The sequence below is a fragment of the Lissotriton helveticus genome, chromosome 5_1 (assembly GCF_964261635.1).
Source record: "Lissotriton helveticus chromosome 5_1, aLisHel1.1, whole genome shotgun sequence".
NCBI lineage: Eukaryota > Metazoa > Chordata > Amphibia > Caudata > Salamandridae > Lissotriton > Lissotriton helveticus.
The window spans coordinates 215,311,533-215,318,328 of record NC_136065.1 but is presented as its reverse complement, the minus strand read 5'-3'; positions in this window follow the sequence as shown (position 1 = coordinate 215,318,328).

The window sequence follows — 6,796 nt, the reverse complement described above, 5'->3', positions numbered from 1 at the left end:
ATGGATTCTTTTGTCAAAACATTGCACCTGAAAGCAGGTATTTGACCGCTTTCTCAATAATGGGGTCGCACAAACACTTTTGTCGACTCCCACAGGGATTCAAGAATAGCCCAGGATTATTCTCAGCAAGGGTAACAGAGTTACTACAAATATATGATGATGAGGCATTATCTTATGTCGATGACATCTATCTCACAGAGGAGGACCTAGAGACTCACTTGAAAAGAGTGAACACCATAATACTTGGGTTCGCAGCTGAGGGTTACAAATTCAACTTTAAAAAGTCACGAATTGCCCATCTAACTGTCCTGTTTTTAGGATATGAATTATCAAGTGAAGGCAAGAGCCTAGCAGACAACTTCTTAGAGAAGTGCGCTGTACTCCAAGCACCTAAAATGCTGAAGAACTTACAATCAATACTAGGTTTCCTGAATTTCAGAAGAACATACATTCTAAATTATGCAGAGAGGGTTAAACCTCTATATGAATTAATAAAACCTGATTTCAAACCAAACAATTGGACTCAGAAACACACAGAAATTTTAAGATCATTGCAAAAAGACATGTTAGCTAAAACAAGATTAAAAAAACGCGAAAACGTACGCAACCTTGTAATCTGAGTCATCCCAGGAAGATGCGGATTCACGTACCTGACCTCTTATGAGGGAGAAACGGTACCAATAGATTACATATCACACTTATACACACAAGCTGAAATGAAATTCAGTTCTACGAAAAGATTCTAATGGCGGTTCAAACTGCTGTAGCAAAAGAAAGTGCCCAAGCCCAAGGCAGGAAGATAACTGTTTTAACAGCAGAATCAGCCATTGAGGCATTGACAAGCCCATGCAATTTGAATGCTGTGGCATTAGATCCAAAATGGATACAATGGGAAAATTCTCTTGCTGCAGAAGACGTGAAATACTATTTTGACCCGAAAATAAAAAAACTAGAAAATCTAGAATATGAAGAAGAATATCCTCTGCCAATCGAAATTCTGCCTCTCGAACAGTACACATGTGTAATCTACATGGACAGATTTGCACAACACTACGATGTGGAGAAAAAATCCTACAACGCAGCGTGCGCGATTGTTAAAGGTCGCTGGCGCTTTGGTAAATTCAGACCAATAGTCACCAAAACTGAATCACTCAGAAATTGTTCAGCTCAGCGAGCTGAAATAGGATCTTTAAAGAATGCGCTTGAAAATGCCGATCGTGAATTCCCGACACTAATAGTGTGCGATTCGCATTTCTGCGTCAAGTCTTACAACAATGACTTGCAGAACTGGGTTCAAAACGATTACAAAGATGACACAGGTGCCACAATAAAGCATAAAAAGCTTTGGGAACAGGTAGTTCTTTTGCAGAAATAACTACGAAAGACTCACGTGATACATACACTGAGCCATCAACGTGATGGCGTTCACGTTGCAGGGAATTCATTGGCTCTCAGAGCCAAAGCGGAAGCAGCTCAACCGGCTTCCGTAGCCTCAAAAAAGCGTTCTAAAAAACACATAGACGGAGAAACTATGCTGGCGGTAAAAGCGTCTTTGAAAGGTGACTATGCAGCATTACCTCTGAACTATCCACTCAGTAATACATACATAATTGATGCAAACTCCGTTCCTTTTGCTCAAATCCCTGGAGTGGGGAATAGAGTAATTCCAAACATGAACCGGAGAGTCTTCTTGATTGAAGCAGCACATATGGATTGGGTTAAAGGCACCAAGAGATCTTGAAATCTCTAAAAGAATTACAATCAGAATACTGGTGGCCGGGGATGAGCCTGCAACATTACAAATTTGCAAAGGGCTGTCCAGACTGCAACAGAGATAGCAGTCGTGAACCGACCGGGGTATTGCCAGGACCCCTTTTTTAGAAAACATCAAGCTATCTATACGCAGAAATCCAGCAGGAAAAATGCGTCCCCATAAGATGTAAGACTAGTTTCACTTAAAACGTAGACACCAGTGCTCGGCTGACGCCAGAACTGTTATACAAAGATTTGCGAGTCTTTATCGGCACATACGCAATTGGCCTGCTACATTCTGACCAGGGTCCTGCGTTTAGCTCTCTGGCTTACAAGGAGGCCATGGCCAGCATGGGCATTGCATTGCGGTACTCTTCTCCATTCCATCCTGAGGGAAATGCGGTAGTGGAAAGAAAAAAACGGGACATAAAGCAATCTATAACGGCGAGGGTATTAGGTTCGGGAGATGGGTGGGTCAAACATTTAACAAGTGTCCAACGTAGTCTTAACAATCTGCCAAGAAATTCTTTAAAACGTCTCACTCCATACGAACTATTGTTCGGTACTAGAATGTACATTCAGGATCTTGATAGTCACACTTCAGTGGTAGAAGAAAAATCCTTTGATATCAAAGACCGTTTGACTGTTTTACAGGACTTAAATGAAACAAGAAGAAGCCTGAGTAACATAAACTTAAAGCAACAGCCAACAGCCACTGAAGAAAAACCACCTGGCCCAGCAAGACCTGTCTGGATTCCAAAGATTGGGGATCTGGTCAGAGAGAAGATCGCGGTGAAGAAGGAATTTGGGCCTTCTTAAAGAAAAGCAGTACCTGTCTTAGCTGTCAGCGGAACAAGATCAGTTGCACTACCGCCCCTTGCTGGTAAAAATAAGAACCGAGTTGTATCCATCGACCTGGTAAAACCACAATCATGTGGCCAATAATAAGTAGTAGGCCCAGTGGATTCCCAAGAAATAGCAGAATACCAAAATTTGCTACAATCCAAGAGTTTCAAACTGAGAGACTAATCACATTTGATAAACCTGCAGTGAATAAAAAAGGACTATGCAACAAAGCCATGGAACTTGTGCCTCTTGAAACCCAAATTGCAACAGTTCGTCAAGAAACATCAGTCTACAACGATGTAGCCTCAGACTATGCTAATGAAACAAAAAAAGATCCAGAGACAATTGAAAATCCAAAAGCAAATGAAAATTCGGAAGCAATTCCAACAATTGACAGAACTGCATCTGGCTACTTCATCAATTTCGATGACTTTTCTGAAGATCAAAGTGAGCATGAAGAAACGCCAGCAACAAAAACTTTCAAAGACAAAGTGACTGAACTTTTTCACCAACTAAAAGAAACATATTTGATTTCACCATGGATTGAATTTTGGATTGTGTTAGGTGTACTTTTCCTCCTGCTTTGGCTCATCATGGTTCTATGTTTGGGAAAATTCAGTGATGGAAAATATAGTACAATGGACACAGCAAGTCAGAACATTAACTTGGTCCTGAAGCCTCACGCATCCTCTCATATCGAGAAAAGAGAACTGTTATCAGTGAACATCACAGCAAATCCAATACCCGATGGGGTAGCATGGGACAGAACTGATTATGACATTTTTGGCCCGATTGAGCTCTTGAAATATCCACACCAGTTTAAGGTTTCCTTAAGTGACTTTGTGACACCAAGTACTTTCTCTGATGATTGGGACTTTGAAAACATTAATAATATGATGTCAGATTTAGTAAGGTCAGCAACATTTACAGAACATGATTATTTGCAGGATTCATCAAATTATGAAGAGTTATATTGTTATATTCATTTTGGTGATCACTATTTGCATAAAACTGCTCAGCCTAGAAATGTTTTTACTTATAATCAATGGGAACATTGTCCAACTCTGCCAAAAGGCAGCTCGAAAACATTTTATGAGAAATTCCAATACTTCTCAGGGTTTAACAACAGTGATCCAGAAACGTTTTATTTCAAAATGTTAAATAAGACAGGAATGAAAACAATGTTGACAAATACTAAATTGATTTATTCTGAAAAATTTTATGACAAAATGTCTACATTTGGTTTCGAATTTTGGAAAAACAACATTGAAACAAAAACTATCTGGGGTACCAAAGATTGGCAGATACAAGGCCTAGAAGCATTATTTAGGGCCTGCATGATCCCAGAACAAATGATTTTTCAGAATGATACAATTCATCAAACTACTTGTCTTGGCCTAGCTAAGATAACAGACTTAAATAAACCGTCTATTCCAATGCCAACACCTGACAGTAATAGCACTACAGATGTCGAGATAGACGTATCCCATATTTTACACCAAAACAGAACACATCCTGATTGGAAAAAATGATTGATCTGGCCCACAGACACAAATAACTGTCAAGATAGATTCCTGAACAAAACACAGGGGTTCAAAATGACCAGGCCAGACCCTATATACTCCCAGAGACAACATCCAGGGATAGTTACAACATACAGTGTAGGGAAACTATGCCTTGAGTGGCTACAAAAATTCACACTGGCTGAAATTAAGCAACACTTGACTTTACTTAACCGCATGCGTGCTGCGGCGATTTTCGTGCTACACGGCTTTTTTCAAAAAGCCGCGTTAGATGACGAGCTCAGCTCGTCATCAGCGTGCGAGCGGCGCAACTGATGATGAGCTGAGCTCATCATCAGCGCCGAAGGGGTTAAAGGCGGTGCTGACTTGCGTGATTTCATACTGGGACCACGCAAACAGTGTCAAAAACGTTTCATATACGCCGGTATATACGCTGCTTACAACGAGGCTTGGAAAGTAATACAAATTGAAACAGCAGAAAAAATACGAGAAATTGATCGTATTAATTTGGAAAAATCACTTTCTGTAGTGGACAATGGGTTAATTACTCTGTCCTCCAGCATATATTCACTGGACAGCATTGTATCATCTGCTATTGATATAATAGAGCAGGACTTGCTAATGTTACAACATGGTCAGTCCCAATTACGTTCTATTGTACAGCTTGGCTGGACGTTGCAAAATCTGCGTTCAGGCTACGTGCCATGGCGTTTAATCAACACAACGTCATTATTTTCTATGTTTAACCTTACTGATAAACAAATCAGTTTGGCAAAAAAAGGAGCAGACTATACAATTCTGAGCATTGAAAAACTTGAGAGATTACCATTGACAATGTCAGAAAGACCTGTCATTGAATTGATAATACACAGAATAATCACAATTCCGATAACAACTTTCCAGTGTAAATATTGCCAGGAGTATATACCAGTAGGCCTGTATGAAAGGTTGGGTAAAGGATACATCAAATCAACCTGGGATTTACCTTACACACACAATTGTTACAGTGAAGGGAAAAAGGAGGTATTCCTTAGTGTAAAAAATTGTAAAAAATCACTAAGTGGTACACTTCTATGTCAAGGTATTAACTTGCATGGAGCCTGCGTAGGGTCTTCAAATAACCTTTCATGTCACCTGCATGACACTCCTGCAAAACAGATAGAGCCATTTTTCAGACAGCTTTCCAACGGCAGCTACGTTCTAATAAGTGACCACAATTGTTGTGGAATGGTGCCAGAAATCCCTATCTCGTAACCGTTGGCTCCAGGGTCATTTGCTGTATGCAAGTATTGTATCCACACAGCAATCCAGACAAGGAGGCTGCGTTGTGGCCTTATTTGAATATCTCTTCTATTCGAATTGATACTTTAAGCAGAATGAAGTCTATTCTTTTAAAGACAACTGTGCCTTTAACCTCGTCCAAAGAGACGTATGAACTGCAAGTTGCAAGGACAGCGGCAGAGATACATTCCCTATTATCAACAAATCGCCCCATCCATTTCGTAGAAATGTTAAGTCAAATCTTAAACATGTCAGATACCAGTGGCATCGCACATGTATTTAAGGCAGTTTTTTCGGGACTGTTAACACCCTTTGAAACAGTTCTGGGCATCTTTCCGAATTTTGTCCATTCTGTCTTTGGCGGCCTACCTCTACTTTTGGGACTCGTAGCAGGAACTTTATTTTTGATCCTTCTGCTTCAATATGGCAAGCCAAGCCGCAGACAAATCTCAAGCAAAGATGGGAGAAACGATCCTAGCTATACGCTACCGGGACCGCATCACTAAAGTCCCCGGCTAAGAGATCTGAATACGACCTGGTTTCTTTCATTCAGACCAATCAGGCAAGATTGCATCTTACCTGTGCTTCGATGTATGCTATGCGGATGAAGAATGCATGTTGGACGTCTATCTTACACTACCATCAGCAGTACCAATGGATATAGATACCTTGCTAGGTCCGGTAATGACTCATGCATCGTGTTGTCCCCAGCGGTTACCTATTCTGTTGACAGCATTCGTTGAGACTTCACCACTACGAGTATGTGGCAGTGGAGTATGAGATGCGAGCAGCACCACACAGGTACAACCTTCTGTGAGCATTGCTGATCCTGACATCGATGATAGCAATCACACTCACACATGCACTGTTTCGGCATTTTCGAACTTGGTCGAACTTTCACCTGATGTTGTAGACCAATTTTTTGGAAGCCTGTCTGATATGATGTTCTCCCCTGAACAACGAGAATAACTTTTTGAAACAACGAGCACACAGCATTCCCTGAACTCTGAATTCGGCCTTCAGTTTTGATAAACAAAAGCTACTGAAAACATTTGGACATTTTTTTCCCCTGAAAGCGAAATTATTTTTCTTTCATTTGCAAAATATTTACCTTTTTCTGGCACATGTACTCTGCTTAAAGTAGAACTATTCTAAGAGAACAGTGCTTCTATTCTTAGGATATTAGAGACAATATTTTACCTCAGTCTCTAGCACATGTACAACATTTTGTATAAATATGTGATGGAATGGTCTCGACCTTCTTTTCTGTATTCAGAGCCATTTCATGTGTAATTTTCGCAATTCATTCAGCTGATATATATATGCATTTTAACTGAATGATACCACTGCCTGAAAAACGTACAGTACCAATACTCATTTTCGTGTATTTACCA